Source organism: Tursiops truncatus, chromosome 14 (assembly GCF_011762595.2).
Source record: "Tursiops truncatus isolate mTurTru1 chromosome 14, mTurTru1.mat.Y, whole genome shotgun sequence".
NCBI lineage: Eukaryota > Metazoa > Chordata > Mammalia > Artiodactyla > Delphinidae > Tursiops > Tursiops truncatus.
Genome location: NC_047047.1, coordinates 79,659,853 through 79,676,259, shown reverse-complemented (window position 1 = coordinate 79,676,259; position 16,407 = coordinate 79,659,853). Strand labels below are relative to the sequence as shown.

Genomic DNA, 16,407 nt, shown 5'->3' with positions numbered 1-16,407 from the left:
GTGACCCCAGAACCGATCTTTCTTCCATGGCCGCAGAGCTGGTGTGTGTGCCCTGGGGAAATGAGGAGCAAGGCATGTGGAGTGACTTCATGCTGCTCCGTATCCTGGTCCATAGGTTACTGTGTTATTTAACAGCTCTACATCCTCTGACAAATGTATTTATTTATGAACAGGCTCGAGGTTGTATTGTAGGACACGGAATATAGCCAATATTTTGTAATAACTGTAAATGGAAATTACCCCTTAAAAATTGTAAAATAACATATAGGCTGGATAAAAAACAAGGTCCTACTGTATAGCACAGGGAACTATATTCAATATCCGTGATAAACCATAATGGAAAAGAATATAAAAAAGAGTATATATATCTATTATATAACGGAATCACTTTGCAGTACATCAGAAATTAACACAACATTGTAAATCAACTGTACTTCGATAAAATTTTTAAAATTGTAAAAATAAATGAACAAACTTCTCCAGCCGAGGTATAAGGAGCATACTCACTTCATAGATGGAAGTCACTGGGGTAAGGTTTTCAGAATCTAAGGCCAGAGAGATAGAGAAACAACAGAAGAACTTCTTTGTAGCAAGGTTTTTGAATTTTTTCAAACGTTTGCTGATCAGCTGAACTTCAAGCGGCTGAAGTTCAGCTAATCACACAGATGCCTCTTTCATCTTCATTTTCTTAAGCTCAGGAGTCAACGTTAACACATGTTTCTGATTCGGCCCGACTTCGTTCCTCAGCATGTTGTTTTGTCTAAGTTATTTAATATTGAAAAAAGTCCTCCAGTGTCGTGAGTCTTTTTTGGAGAAAGAAGAGACAGAACTAAATACATGATTTGCAAGGCCCAGGGCAAATGTGCAGCCTTTATTCAAAAGCTGTTAAGAATTTCAAAAGGGTGACAAAAGATAATTAAACCAAGCCTGGGACCTTTCTAAGGGCGGGATCTTATAAGACTGGACAGGTCACAGGCCCAGGAATCCACCCTAAAGAGACATTTCAAAGAGCTCAAGTGCAATTGTTGAAGACCTTCAGACTGGGCATCTTCCCCAGATTCTTTAAAATATGAATTCAGAACTGACGGCACAGGGATCTCTAAATGCAGTGGGTCAGCCGTTGGGAGGCGTCTCTTGCATGTGCATCCGTTCACTTCTCACAGTCTACTGAGGGTTTACTGGGTACCATGCATGCTGCTTGAGGCTGGGGATGCAAAGATCTGTAAAGATAGACCCTGCTTTTTATTTCTATTTCTCCAGCATGGCAGAGAGTCTTCTATACACAAGACAGCTCATGAAAGGTCATTTAACGAAATATATGGCTGGGTTGAGGAACTCGCATGGATAGAGACAGATCATTAGATGGTACCTGGTCCAGGGCGACGACTGCTCTGGTCGAGGCATCTGTGGAAGAAAAGTTATCCTCGTCACTTGACTGCCTCATGATGGCTCCGCAATCTCAGCCACACCCGCAGCCTTGACCCTCCTCCAGCTGCTGGTTCCGCAGGCATAGGAGTTCCCAGGCTCTGGCTTGGATACCTCCACAGTGACACCAAGATGGCACAAGCAATACTGCCCCAGGAACATGCTGGAAGGAGGAGGCAGCATGCTCGGATCTGCTGACATGACACACTACTCAACCCACGGCAGGCAGAACCACTGCCTTCCTAGAGAGACAAAGGCCGTTCCTCTTCTAGATACATCCCATCCCTTCATCACTGTGAGTAGGCTCCTGTAAGTTATACCCTAAGGCGGCGGTGGTGGCTTACGCTCAATCAACAGCATCATGTATGGAAAAGATACAGCCAAGCCTGAGTTGCAAACCAGCTCCTCGTCTGCACAGGTGACAAACCCCAGGTGAGTCAGAGAGGTTTGGGAGCATCTTCTGTGTGCAGGTGGTGACTCCACCATGGTGCTTTGATTCTCTGATTGGTGCTTCTCTCTCAGCTTGACTGATGAGGAAACTGAGGCCAAGAGAACTCAGATGCCCTTCCCAAGTGGGCGCTTAACTCAAGGTGCCGGGGCCCCACCTCTTTTCATACCGCACATGACTGGGGCCTCTGTACCCTTGTCTGCAAAGTGAAAAGCAAACCTCTCTGCTAGTTATGTCAAGGGTTGTTGAATGTTCGATAAGGGGGTGGATTAAAACTACCTCGAAAGCTATGAAGCATTGCGGTGATTATGTAAATAACTATGATTATTTTTCCGCAAATAGAAATACACATTTTATATAAATAGCTTTACGGGAAGAACACGATATATGTATTGCTTTGTATTCTTCACCAAGTCTTAAGGCAATTATTTTGATTTTTATTACCGGATTATAAAAATCACATGTGCTTATTGTAGAAAATACAAGTGATATAGACTAAAAATAAGGGAAAATATACCTATAATCCCAGACCCTAGTGGTAAATATTTATAGCCTGTGTTTTCTATGTGTGAGGGCCCATAAAACGTTTTGTTGAGAGAAGATTATATAATGCAGGTGTACACACACCATTTACATCTTACTCTGAAAATTTAACATTCATTCCTTCATTCAACGTGCCTAAGTTTCTACTGTTTCAGGCATATGCTAGATCCTGGGGGGGAAGAGAACAAAACTTAGCAAGGCAGGTAGAATCAGACAAAGCAATTACAGAAATGAACCTGATCGAAGCTCTTGAGGGTGTTGGAAGGAAGAATACGGGAAATGAAAACAGAGGACAAATAGGAGTTAGTAGAATAAAGGGGGGTTGGTTGGAAGAGAAGCAGCCTATGAGTAGGGCCAGGAAAGAGCACAGTGCACAGCAGGTACACAGAACAAAACTAAGATCACTATGGCCACAGCTAAAAGAACAAATGATATGAGCTCTAATGTACGAAATTGCCCACGTCGCTGAAACTTTCTGTGAAACATCATTTCGAAGGTCTGGTGCATTTTGAAGGTCTCCACTGCAACATTTTAAAACGTGAGGTTGCAGGTTGCAGACAATCTGTCTCACCTCTGGCTTGCAAGCTGGGAAGCCTTCTTTCCCTGGAGCAAGATTTGGCCCAAGATTCTAAAGAGCTCTGTTATCCTTGTCATCAGGTATCCGTCCCAGAGAAATCAGAAAATGCTGCCTGAAACGATTGTGTTCAAATGCATTTTCACTATATTCTTTGATCTATCTGCATGTGCCTCCGGCTCTCCTGCATCTTTCTGAGGCTCCTTCAAAAATCTCAACGTGAAAGGATTTGCCTGTATTTCCTCATGACGTGGAGTTTTGAATCCATGCAGCCTGTAGATCCAGGCTGGGCCTGAAAGCAAGACCATGATTCATCCCCTCCTCTGCCTTAGAAGATTCTGTCTTAGGCTTTTAAAGGAAGATAAGATGGTGGCGAGGACGTTGGTGTGAGGTCCACAAGTGTTTGGGGCATCACGTTACCTCTCTGGGTCTCAGTTTCCTCACTGGTAAAAGAGGGTGAATGGAGGTGGTGAGGATTAACGTAAAATGAGTGAGGGCGTGGCAGACCTGGCGCTAGAGGGCGACCCTATAAGAGGGCGTTGCTGTGACAAAGCCCCAGACTTGCCGTCTGCAGGAAAAGGCCTCAGGGGAGGAAACCGCAGGGCCTACTCCATGGACGAGCATTTCCTGACAGGACCGGTCTAACAATGCTTCATTGACGGGCTCCTTTTGTACCCCGTGCTTTCGGTGGGGACTGGGTCTGTATATCAGGGTAATTGGTGTTTTCATTCTGTGTAGGCATCCTAACAGGATTTCACATTCTATAGGAAAGTCCCCAATAAACGATGAATTAAAACCCCATAATATAGGACTTTTAAAATCCATTTATTATTCAACAACGAAGCCTGAGAGGCTTATGTTGTGTTTGTGGATCACGACACACTTGGAATCAATTAATTTATGTATCTGTGTTCAAAGCAGCCCCTTATCTCATCATCTGCAATGTGTCTGAACTGTGGTGGCCACAGGTACAAGGCAAAGGGGTGAGGGAAGGGATCTCACTTACGTGGAGAACTTACTAAATAGCAAATGCTCTTACTTTGAAATTCTCCCTATCATGATTTGAGACAAGTGCTAGGGTCTGCATTTTACAGAAAAGGAAATTGACACTCAGATTCCTAGGTGGAACTGACAAGGTTGCTTGGCCAGGAGATTTTGGAGCTGAGCCCTAAAGACAGGTACGTTTGGTTCCAAAGTCTCTGCTATCTCAGCTCACCTATATGCTGTCTCCAAAGATGAGTGAAAAGTGTCCCCTGTCATCAATTATGCTAAACTTAAGAGAATCTGAATGAGGCCATAAACAGCCCAAGTTTCCTACAGTTTTGAGTCCTTACGCTGAAAGATGGTGGGGAATGGCATGGGCTTGGCTGACTCCTGGAAGGGTCCGTTCTCTGCATGGCAAACCAGTATGAGCAAGGGGAGCATGGGTGGTCAGGGGAGGCTGCAGCACTGCTCTCTAGGAAGGATGCTGGCATGGAGAGGTGGGCAGATTCCAAAACCTCAGTCAACCTAAATCCCGTCAACAAGGTGCTCACAATGGGTGCAGACCCAGAGGTCCATCAATTCAAAAGTTTGAACGTAAGTTTAAATCCTGTTCAATCTCTCTGTCCATTTTTTAATTCAATTGTTATTATTATTACTTGCTATTGAGTTGTAGGAGTTCCTTATATATTTTGGATATTAACCCCTTATCAGATATATGGTTTACAAATATACTCTCCTGTTCCATGTTTCCCATCCACTGTGTTGACCTTTTCCTTTGCTGTGCAGAAGCTTCTTAGTGTAATGTAGTCTGATATATTCACTTTCCTTGCTTGTACTTTTGGTGTCATATCCAAGAATCATTGCCTAGACTAATGTCTTGAAGATTTTCCCCTGTTTTTGTCTAGGAGTTTTACAGTTTCAGGTCTTATGTTTAAATCTTTAATTCATTTGAGTTGATATTCGTGTGAGATAATGGTCCAATTTCAGGAGAAATCCAAATGGCCAACACGTATATGAAATGATATTCAACATCACTAATCATCAGATGCAAATCAACAATGAAATATTGCCTCACACCTGTCAGAATGGCTATTCTTAAAAAAATAAAGAAAGAAAAACGGTAAGTACTGGCAAGGATGTGGACAAATTGGAATTCTTATACACTGTTGGTGGGGATGTAAAATTGTGCAACCACAGTGGAAAATAGTATAGAGGTTCCTTAAAAAATTAAATTAGAACTACCATGCAATTCAGCAATCCCGCTTCTGGATATATATCCAAAAGAATTAAAATCAAGATCTCAAAGAGATATTTGTACTCCCACGTTCTCCGGAGCACTATTTACAATAGTCAAGATATGGAAACAACCTAATCAATGAATGGATGAAGAAAATGTGATGTATACGTACACCACACACACACACCAACCTTCAAAGGAATATTATTTATCCTTGAAAAAGAAGGCAATTCTGCCGTATGAAATAACATGGATAAACCTGGAGGACATTACGCTAAATAAAATAAACCAGTCACAAAAAGGCAAATACTATGTGATTCTACTTTTATGATGTTTCTAAAATAATCAAACATATAGAAGCAGACACAGTAGAATCATGGTTGCCAGCTGCTAGGGTATAAGGTCTCAGTTATACAAGATGAGCACAATTAGAACCCTGCTGTGCAATACTGTGTCCACAGTTAACAGCGCTGTATCGTGCACTTAAAAATGTAAGAGGGAAATCTCATATTGTTTTTCCACAATCACAGTAAATGGTCCTGAACTCCCACTGAAAGGTAGGTGGGTCCTCCCATCATCACCAAATCGAGGATCCGCATCAATGGTTCTCCCCTTGGCCTGCACATTAAAATGATTTGGACCAGTTTTCACAAATACTGATGCCTGGGCTTCACCCCCGCAAAGTCTATTTCAACGTCTAGGGTACATCCCAGGCATGAACCTTTTTGAAAATTTTCACAAGTGAATCTAACAGGCAAGCCAAGTTTGAAAATCAGTGACTTAGAGAATTCTCTTACCTTCCATGGGACGCATTTGCACAATTTCATGGATGAGTCATGTGGTGTTACCTTTCTCTTTTACCTCGCAATTTCAATGGCTTTTCCTACTTAACATTCAGTGTTCCCTTCCCTCAGCTTCTTATACCTGCTAATGGTGCATACTAATTCAACTCAGGGCACTAACTCCTTGGATTTCCCAACTCAGAGAGCACTTCTGTCTAAAAAGAGACATTGACGCCTTAACACAACAGAAATCACAGGAGATCCGAGGGGCCTTTGAAGGCTTCTGAAGGAGGCTGCATGGGAAACTCTGTGCTGTAATTGTATACAAGCCAATCCTACCTAGAGTACAAACATTCCTTGGGAAACTGCCATCTGATTCTAAGTTGAAGCCCATTCCTGAGCCCTTGAATTAATTTATCTTTGGAGTTAAAGCAGGATTTCTTTTTCTTTAGAGGTAAGGCAACCTCACAAATCCTAGTTGACCACAACATTCCCAAAGCTCCAAAGGGACTCTCTGGCAGGCGAGCCAGGTGGGCCAGGACAGGGACATCTAGTTCAACACACATGGCCAAACACTGACCCCGTGCCATGCTCTGTTGTACCCTGGGCCCTGCACTCAAAGAGCTGCTTTCCAGGGGATGGAGAGAATTTGGGGGCCACAATTACAGGACAGTGAGATAAATGCTATGAGGGCCCAGAGAATGGGCCCATCACGCAAACTGGAACAGGCGTATGGGTCAGGGAAGACTTCCTGGAGGGGATAAGGACTGAGCTGAGGCTTTTAGGGCACACCACAGCACCAGGAGAGAGGCATTCCAGACGGAGGGGCCAGTGTGGGCAAAGCCATGGAAGGCAAACATATGACTCTGAGGAATTGGGACAATCACTGCAGTAGACTCAAGAGCCTTGGATAATTCTCATCCCAACCGTTTGAAGTTCTCTGTGTGCAATTAAGCAGATACATTTCCTTTCTCGGAGCCCCACTTTCCAGCTGTGAAACAGAGCAGTGAGTGATCGCCTCTCTCCCTCGTTTCCCATGGTTCCAAGTTCAGGAAGACTTCAAAGCCACCATCCTGTGCAAAGCAGATACTTCCATCTGCTTGGGGACTGCAATTCTCTTTTTAGTAAGTGCCAGGCGCCACTCCCTCCTTTCACCCACCCCTGACCAGTCAGCAGAAGAGGCCAAAGGAAATGAAAATAAGTCTTGTGCAACAAGGCAAAACAGCATATGCCGATCATGGTGATCGTGGTGCATTGTGGGGCCCCCATCTGGCCTTGCTGTGTCTCTCCTGGGCAACGTGCTCGGTTGTGTTTGTGCGGGAAAGTGACAGCCAAAGAACAGCGCCTGCGGCGGGTCAGGGCAGAGGCTCCAGGGCTGTCTCCAGGCCTGGTCCCAGGTGTGAACTAACCATTCCCTCGGCTGTGGTTAGCAGGCTTTGGTTTATGGTTCCCCAAAGGAAGGTGGAAGGGTCTTTAGAACTGTTTTTCTTTGATATCCTGCCTCTTCTTTTCTTCTGGAAAAAAATTAAAATTTGTTCAGAATCCAAAGGCAATAGCATCTGTGGCTGGTACAAGGTAGATCTCCCTCCCCTGGCTGTCCTGTCCTTCACTGCACGACCCTATTTAATTTAATTTGTTTATTTTTAACTATACTAAGCCCTCTCAGGTATGACTCTGCCTGCTTAAGGGAGCCTTCAGACAGCACTGCTTCCCAGGCTACAATTCTGTCTCTGCTCGACCGCTAGCCGCCTGGCTTTGGGAAGAAAGGCAGAGGCTGACTCTTACTGACTTCCTGCCCGTGTCAGTCCCTTCAGAGGAAGCAAATGCTCTCATTCATCACGTGATCTAAGCATTATTATTGCTGTTGTCACAGTATCATTCTAACTTTACAGATGGAAGACCAGCAGCTCTCTCTTAACAGTTGGTTTCAACTGCCTGACTCCAGGGCTTATGGCCTTTTCCTTTTTAATTTTTCTTGCTTATGATGGCTCGTCTAGCTAAGTTACCTTCTCTTAAGTTTTCTCATCTGTAAGTAAAGATGATTGCAACAATCATTAAAACGTGGTATAAGTATTAAGATGTGATAGAGTTTGCAAAGCGCTTAACAGAGCGCTGGGCACACAGTATGTGCTCAGTTAATGCCGATTTATTTCCCATTTTGATCCTGTCTCCTCTGAGAGTCTCTGTGGGAGAGGAATCTTAAGTACCATCCAGCTTATTGTATCAGGTCATAGAGCTGCTGTAACAGAGTACAGCAAACTGGGTGGCTTCAACAACAGAGATGTATGGTCTCACAGTCAGGAGGTCAGAAGTCCAAGATCAAGGTGTCAGTAAGGTTGGTTCCTTTTAAGGTCTGTGAGGGAGAATCTGTTCCATGCAGGCGATGGTTAATTTGGTGTCAACTTGACTGGGCCAGGAGGTGCCCAGATTAAACATTGTTTCTGGGTGTGTCTGCGAGGGTGCTTGGGATGAGATCTGTATTCGAGCCAGTGGACTCAGTAAAACAGATTGTCCTCCCAGTGTGGGTGGACTGACTAGAACAACAGGCGGAGGAAGGAGGGATGCTTCCCCATTTTTTTTTCTTCTGCCTCACTGTTGAGCTGGGACATCTCCTCTCATTTTCTCCTGCCCCCGGACTGGGATTTATATCATCGACTTCCTTGGTTCTTAGCCCTTCAGACTCAGACTGAACATTATACCACTGGCTTTTCCTGGGTCTCCAGCTTGCAGATGGCAGACTGTGGGATTTCTCATCCTCTATAATTGTGTGAGCCAATTGCTCATAATAACTACCCTTTTATATATGCATATATCTGTATATATGTATAGACGTGTGTGGATAGAGGATATACACATATTTCCTATTGGTTCTGTTTCTCTGGAGAACCCAGCCTATTAGGCATTCTATTAGAATGCCTTTCTCTTAGCTTCTGGTCATTTGCTGCAATCTTTGTCATTCTTTGGCTTGCAGAGGCAACACCCCAATCTCAGTCTTCATCTTCACGTGATGTTCTCCCTGTGCACATGCCTGTGTGTCCAAATTTCCCCTTTTTCATAAAGAAACTAGTCATATTGGATTAGAGCTCACCCTAATGACCTCATCTTAATTCACTATTCTGCAAAAAAACCTATCTTTAAATAAAATCACATTCTGAGGTGCTGGGAGTTAGAATTTCAATATGTGAATTTGCAGGGGATGCAATACTACCTATAACACTTATTTTCAAGTTGATGCTAGAATCCCGTTTACGACCTCTCCGTGCCTACCTTTGGTCCAAGTGATGAAAACTGACTCCCTTCCCAAGCAAACTTTCTATCTATGGACATCTTGAAACATCTATTTTTTCCTATAATTCTAGCTCGCATGGACACAGTACATATCAATTTATGTTTCCTTCTGATTCATCCAGAGAATTTGAAGAAAAATGCTTTTTGTTTTGAAAAGCCCAGGCTCCTTGGAGTCCTCTATCACAGACATGCCCAACCTTGGCTGTTCACTGGAATCACCTGGAAAACTTTAAACAATACCTGATGCCCAGGACCCATTGCAGACCAATTCCATAGAATTTCCGGGGGAGGGACCAAAGCCTCACTTTGCTTTTCAAAGCTTTCCAGGGTACTCCAATGTATAGCCAAGGTTGAGAGAACACGGATCTGTTTGAATACTGGGAGCTTGTCTCATCTCTACCAGTGAGAAAACTGATGGTTGAAGAACACATTTTGAGGTCTTTGGATTCAACTAAATATGACACGCTGGTGCTCTAATCCTTAAAAGACTGGGAAAACCCTTCACAAGCTTATGTCAAATATTCTTTGCTTTAATTTTCAAACATGTATATTTAAGAGAGAATGTGAACCATCTGTTTCTAATTCGGTGACACTTAAGTCATCATTGGAATGTTATTTTGTAAAAATATGCTGATGCCTCAGTACTCCATTTGAAAAGGCCTGGTTGTTCAAACTGGAAACCAAGGGGCATGGGCTGGGTCCAGCAGGCCTCAGAGCTGAAAGCCCACAGGATTTAGCTAGTGTCCCAATGTGTACTCGGAACCCCAGAAGAGCTGACTTCTTTATTATCAGGGCCGGGGATGTTACTATGGTCACATTTTTGAAGGGTGTGGGGGATTGTGAGTTTCCTGTGTTTCTTTGTTCCTGTCACATGAGTGTCTTGTGGAAGTTTGGGGATTTTGTTTTCTCTCTCACCATGAGGCTTTTAACCCATTTATCAAACTAAACTGACTTGTACCAGGCTCAGTCTTCTAGAAAACAGACAAAAATGACTAGTCATGATAAAAATCTGAGCTGTGAAACAGCTCAATGACAGAGTAAAATAAATGCTTCCAGGTAAGAAATAAGTTCCAGGAACACACATAGCTCTGAGGGAAATACACATTAATGGAGATCATCATAAAATTTTACAACAAATATATCAGAAACGAATCTACTTCCGTCATTTTATAGATGGAGAAACTGAGGCCAAGAGAGCGAGAGAGATAGCAACTTACTCAAGATCACACAAAAAGCTGTTTACATATCCAGTGAATAAATGAGGTATCCTCCCTCCCAGACTAGGCTTTTCCAAAACGCCATCCTGCTGGGAGATGCCCAGATAAAAATAAAAATAAAATATGACCATGATTCATTTAGCCTTGACCAGTTGCACTACTGGCATTTGATATCAAGCACAGTTTTCAAAATAGAGGACCGATCCTGTTTAAAACGCAGGAGATGGGCTTACTGGTGACATGGCATGAGAAAATGGCAAAGGGGACCGGGATGCATGCCCAGGTAGGATGCTGTTTCAAGGTCAGGTAAGAGTGAAAGAAGGCTGCTCAGGCATGGGTGTGAGAGACGGGGTCAGATTTGCATTACTAAACAATGGTTTCCAACCTTGGCTATAAGTTAGAATGATCCAAGAAGATTTGAATATGATACTGATACCCAGACTCCACCCCTCCCCCAGTAACTTAATTGATCAGCAATGGGGTCCAGAAGCTGTTATGATTGAAAACTTTTGTGGTGAGTGGACATGCTTCAATAGTCCAAGTGAGAGATGATGAAGGGAAGTACTGGCATGATAATGGTTAGAATACGCAGTGGAGACAGCTGTAGGGGAGAGATATGCAAGATATATATATGATTCAGTGGAGCATAGGGATTAGTTGGGTAAGGGGTGAGGGAAGGGGAAGTTTCTGGCTTTGGTGGCTGGGCACTTGATGGGTCTATTCTCGGGCTGTAGGGAACATGGGATTCTAGGACGGTTTGATGGGACAGTGATAAATTCACGTTTAGACTTGCTGATTTTGAGACGCCTGTGAAGCATCCGGAGAGAGTTTAGAGCAGCTGATTGGATGAAGGCACCTGGAGCTCAGATAGTCCTGCCTTGGAGATCGCTGCATGTTAAGACCTAAGAACTCTACTTGTATTCAAGGCAAGAAATGAATCTTCCAGCCAGAAGAAGGGCAGCAACAAGATCATGGAAAGTCCTGGAAACCTGAGCGTACACACTGCCACCCCTCCTCTCCCTCTGTCAGATGACAGCTCTTGGACACACCATATCCCACTCTAGGCGTCTTTCCACCCCAGAAAAGGGGTGCATGTCAGGTTGCTAGAAACATGCCATTTTTCATCAGTGAGGACTTTTCCTATCCTAGAGATCTGAGTGTGTAGAGAAGGGTGGGGAGAGTGAAGGGAGACAGCAGGGGAGTAGGCAGTGGGAAGGGGGGTGCAGGGAATCTCCGTGAAACATTCCATTGTATGTAGCTGGCTCTGGAGGGAAGGAGAAATAGATACCAGTAGCAGAAACATCAGGGACCAGAAAAAGATACAAGCAGAGCCTCAGATACTAGTCTCACTAAAAAGTTAAGCAAACAACTCAGTCTTACGTCATGCCCCAGATATCACCAACTATGACTGAGGCCAGACCACAAGTGGGGGCCTCCCCAAGGCTCTGGTCACCCTCCCTCACTCTGCAGAGAGGCTGTCCTGTTTAGTGTGGGGTGTGTGGCTTTGGATCAGAACAGGGAAGCCAGCTCAGGCAACGTCTTCTGCGTCCTTTGGGTAGAAGAGGTAGCCACTTACTAGGAAAGGCACAAGGCTTTGCAATTCAACTTCCCTGTGCATGGCTACAAGAGACAAAGGTCCCTGATGATACCTGACCTCCACACATCCCAGATGAAAGTTTACAAAAAGGCTCCCGAGGGGGCTTCCCTGGTGGCACAGTGGTTGAGAGTCCACTTGCCGATGCAGGGGACACGGGTTCGTGCCCCGGTCTGGGAGGATCCCACATGCCGCAGAGCGGCTGGGTCCGTGAGCCATGGCCGCTGAGCCTGCGTGTCCAGAGCCTGCGCTTCGCAAAGCCAAGGAATGAGGTTTTCCCCAAGCTCAGAGTCCCTTTGAAATGTATTCCGGATCTTAAGTTCAGGTTTGACCACATACAAGCACCATGCAGGGCACCTGACATACGTTTTCCTACTTAATCCCTATAAAAACTTTGCCAAGGTTTTGTTATCTACCTTGACTATGGTAACCTAACCAATCAATGGTGAATAGGGCCTGTCTAGATCACTCCTGGTCACCATCCACTGCTTCTATAAATACATGGACACATCTATAGACTGACACATTTCCAGGACTGGGAAGGCAGCCTGCCCTGATTCAAGTGTTACCTGGACCTTATTAAGGGATATTTGTTTGTTTGTCAAGGGATGTAAAAATTAATACACCAACTAGTAGGAACCCCAAATCTTAAGTTTGAGCTTTACTGTTCACTGGTCTTGTAATTAACAAAGTATGCAATGCACTCTTTGAATAGCAGTTTTCTGTTATAGTAGGGATAACAATACCCAACTTATGAATTTTTTTTTTTTTAGATTAAGCATTTAAAATGTTCCCAATAGGGTAAATTTGCCGCCTTGGTCTCACCGTCATTTACGTCAACTAGGGAAGGAAGAAACCACCTAAATATTGGACTCTAGCCCAAAACTACATATTACCTTTATGTTGGTTTTGATGAGATATACTTGGAGTCATTACATTCGGGTAACTTTAAGCTTTAACAATCTAAGTCAATAGTACCTTTAACTAGTACAATGGAAAATAAGATTATCCTTCTAAAATTGAGCCTTGAGGATGATTTGGCATGCCTTTCCACGCACGTCTTCTCCCTGAGCTGAGATCAGCAAAAAATGCCAAACAATGAGCCCAATAGGTTGTATTGGTGAGACATACGGGCTTTGGCAAGGCAGGAAAAAACACCCAATAATTCCAAATTTGACTAAGAGTTGTTTCTTCTGCTTAGGTCCAATGACAACTGGGAAAGCCCAATGGTCCAGTGTCCGCTGCTCTAAACTACTGCTGGTCTCCTCACATGGACCCAGCTGCTTAATTGAGAATATCATTTCTCTTAGAGCTCCATATTTCATCTCGATCTGGTCTAGATATTTTGTAATAACAAGAATATTTAGACATAGGGACAGCCCATATTTGATCTTAAAAGGTGCATGGTTTTTAAAACCAGACTTTTCTGCATCTGGGTCAGGAAAGGCAGAGTGAAGCTGGTTTGGAGCCAAGATCTGTTTCCCCCACTGACTCACAGTGTGGGCACTCTTAAAGCGCAGTGAACTGTCCGCTGCAGAGAACAATGTTCCCCTTGTGAAGATCGCTGCATTCCAGAGCCTGGGCTTCCTCCACAACAGGGCTCAGCGTGCCCGGGTGAGGAGGCTGAATGCAAGTGAGACTGTGCATTCCACTGTTTTCTGTAGCTCCTCTCCCTTCCTGTCTGAAGCAGTCTAATTGGATGCAGCTGGACCATCCCAGCTCTGTGCACTTGCATGCTTGAGAAAAAGGTGTGGGAAAAGCAGTTCCCACTGTACTCTGAGCCCACAGGCCACCGGAGACCCCTGAGATAAGGGCTCAGACTCTCACTCATGTCACTGCATGTGTTTTCCAACTGCCAAGACCTGGCTACACAAAACTGAAGTCACTCGTTAAGAATGCTTGCAGATTAAATTTATCTTCAGCTTGAAACACTGGGAATAAAAATTAATAAGAAGAAAAGTAATAATTTGTAGCATTACTTACTTCCCCAAATAATTTCCCTGGTGTTATCGGTTGATCGACTACATTAATTTTGTTCTGAAAATGAAATGTTTTTTGACCAGAGTACAAAAAAAAGATAGGTAGCATGATGAAAAGAGCATGATTTGGGTTCAAAATCCAGCCTAGTGAATTACCAACTGTGTGACCTTGGGCAAGTCACTTAAAACTTACCTGAATCTCTGTTTCCTCAGGTTACAAATGAGCATATGTGAAAGCACATTTCCAATGGATACAAGGAATTATAAAAAGTGTGATCAGATAGTAATAAAATTAGACTTCTTTCATTGTTTTACTTTTTTTTTTTTGAAAGAGCAGAAGGTATATATCTACATGAATGTATTTTCTTCCAAGAGTTTGTGGAAAGCTTATTCTTATGGTGTAGTAATCCTCAGAACACTTTTGGCTCCCAAACCGGAGATTGATAGAGTACTTACTTGTGAAACACTTGACTTTGTATGACATGATTTTATAGTCACATCCTTTTGTACCTATTTATTTTTATCCCCGTTGATAAGTCACTCCATTTATTTCCTTGCCTTGTCTTTGAATACTTCTTGGCTCTCTGCAAAAATCAAATCCATTCTCAAAGTTCAAAGATTTGACTTCAGTGAAGAAATCCTTAAGTCTGTTCATCCATGTCTTAAATCAATCCTTTGCATATTGTGAGCAATAACCATGTACAGGTTTTACCTTTCCCCATGGGCTGCTTTGTAAGAGAGAGAATTTACATTAATTGGATGCTTACTGCATACCATGCTCTTTCTATGTAGGTGAAGCTCATGCACATCTGATTTTATCTTCACAATAGTATTGCAAGATAGATAACATTATCTCTAAAGATAAAGACTCTGAAACATAGATATTTTAACTTGTTTTCACCTACCTGATAGACAGGGGAGCTAGAATTAGACCTCAATTTCCTGCGTGTCCAAAGTCTATGTCCTTTTCCAACCGGACTAGACTTCTTCTTCATCCATGAAGATATGCACACTAAATAACCAGCCTCATCATTTTACAGTCACACTTTCTTCCCTTATTTGTTCATTCAACCATATTTGTTAAGTACCTTTTGCGAATATGGTCCTGATGGGGACACATGAGAGATCCACTCAGACTCCCTTGGCTCTGTATGTCCAAAATATTCCATTTCCCCAGTGACTCAAAGTACCACAATAACATCACATGTTTAATAATTGTTAGAAATGAATATGATACAAAATTAATTCTTTACATGCCACAACTCAATAATGCTTTGTCCTCAGAACAACCATAAGTATACTTTAGTTGGATTCAGATAAGATTAAAAAGGAGGTCTAGAATAGAAATATATATATATATATATATATATGTATGTATACATACACATATATATATTGAATTATATTTGTCTTCTGGCTTTTATTATACTGTTGGAGATATAATTCTGTGGATCAAAAGTAACACAATTCATCTCCGACATTGAGCCAAGCTATAACAACAGAACTAGCTTTAGCTTCCCACTTGAAAAAAAAAAGTCAAACTAACAAAAAATAAGAGGCAATGGTCTTCAAGGCACTGAGCATCGGGCAACTAAAGACAATGATCCATGAGAGACAGAAAACAAAGGAGGTAAGCCCTACAATTTTTCCAGTTCACCACCTTGAGATAGTTTGCAGACTATGCTGCAGGAAGAAGGAACCTAGGCAGAATGTGGTGAACTTCTTGGGCAGGGAAACAAAGATGAGATTTCAGAGAAACCAAGGAAGTCAGGATTTGTAGGACAGAGTACTGAAGAGGAAGATATGAAGAGAGAGAGAATCCTGGAGAAATGCAAAGGAGGTTCTTTAAGTTTTCACCAGAATATTGATCCAGACAAGCACATGAGTAAACTACCCAAGACTGGAGAAAGAACCATCCAAAGAATTAACAGAAACAGGGCTCAGCACTTACACATGGCTGGAAATAGTACCTGTTTCCACCAGCCAGATTGGAAAAACTCAGTGTACGCTGGGCTTTGGGTAGAATACTGAGGAAATTCATGGCTCAGTAATGGAGAGTAAGCCCTAAATTTCTCTGGATGTGCCTAATGAATGACAAAAACAAGACTCTGAAGGATCAAACTTTTCCCAAATAATTGCATCACAGAATAAACTCAAGAATGTTTACAAGAGTGTAAAAAAAAAAAAGTATCTAACAAGGTAGTATTTATAATGTTTTCCATCCAATAAAAAATTCTGACCCAGAACTAATACAAAGGTTAAAATTAGCAAACAAAGACATTAAAACAGTTATTATAAATGTATTTCAAGTATTCACAAAGTTAGAGACATGAAAG

The 16,407-nt window shown here is 42.8% G+C and overlaps 1 long non-coding RNA gene across 1 annotated transcript in view; it reads right to left on the bottom strand.

The window, feature by feature from the left end:
- Nucleotides 1-488: 488 nt before the first annotated feature.
- Nucleotides 489-16,407, bottom strand: part of LOC141276359 (uncharacterized) — a 105,044-nt gene continuing 89,125 nt past the window's right edge. Inside the window, exons 4-5 of the long non-coding RNA XR_012325812.1 lie at nt 1,370-1,404; nt 489-1,220 (exon numbers count right to left, since the gene is read on the bottom strand). This is a non-coding gene — a long non-coding RNA (uncharacterized lncRNA). The remainder of the gene's footprint in view (nt 1,221-1,369; nt 1,405-16,407) is intronic.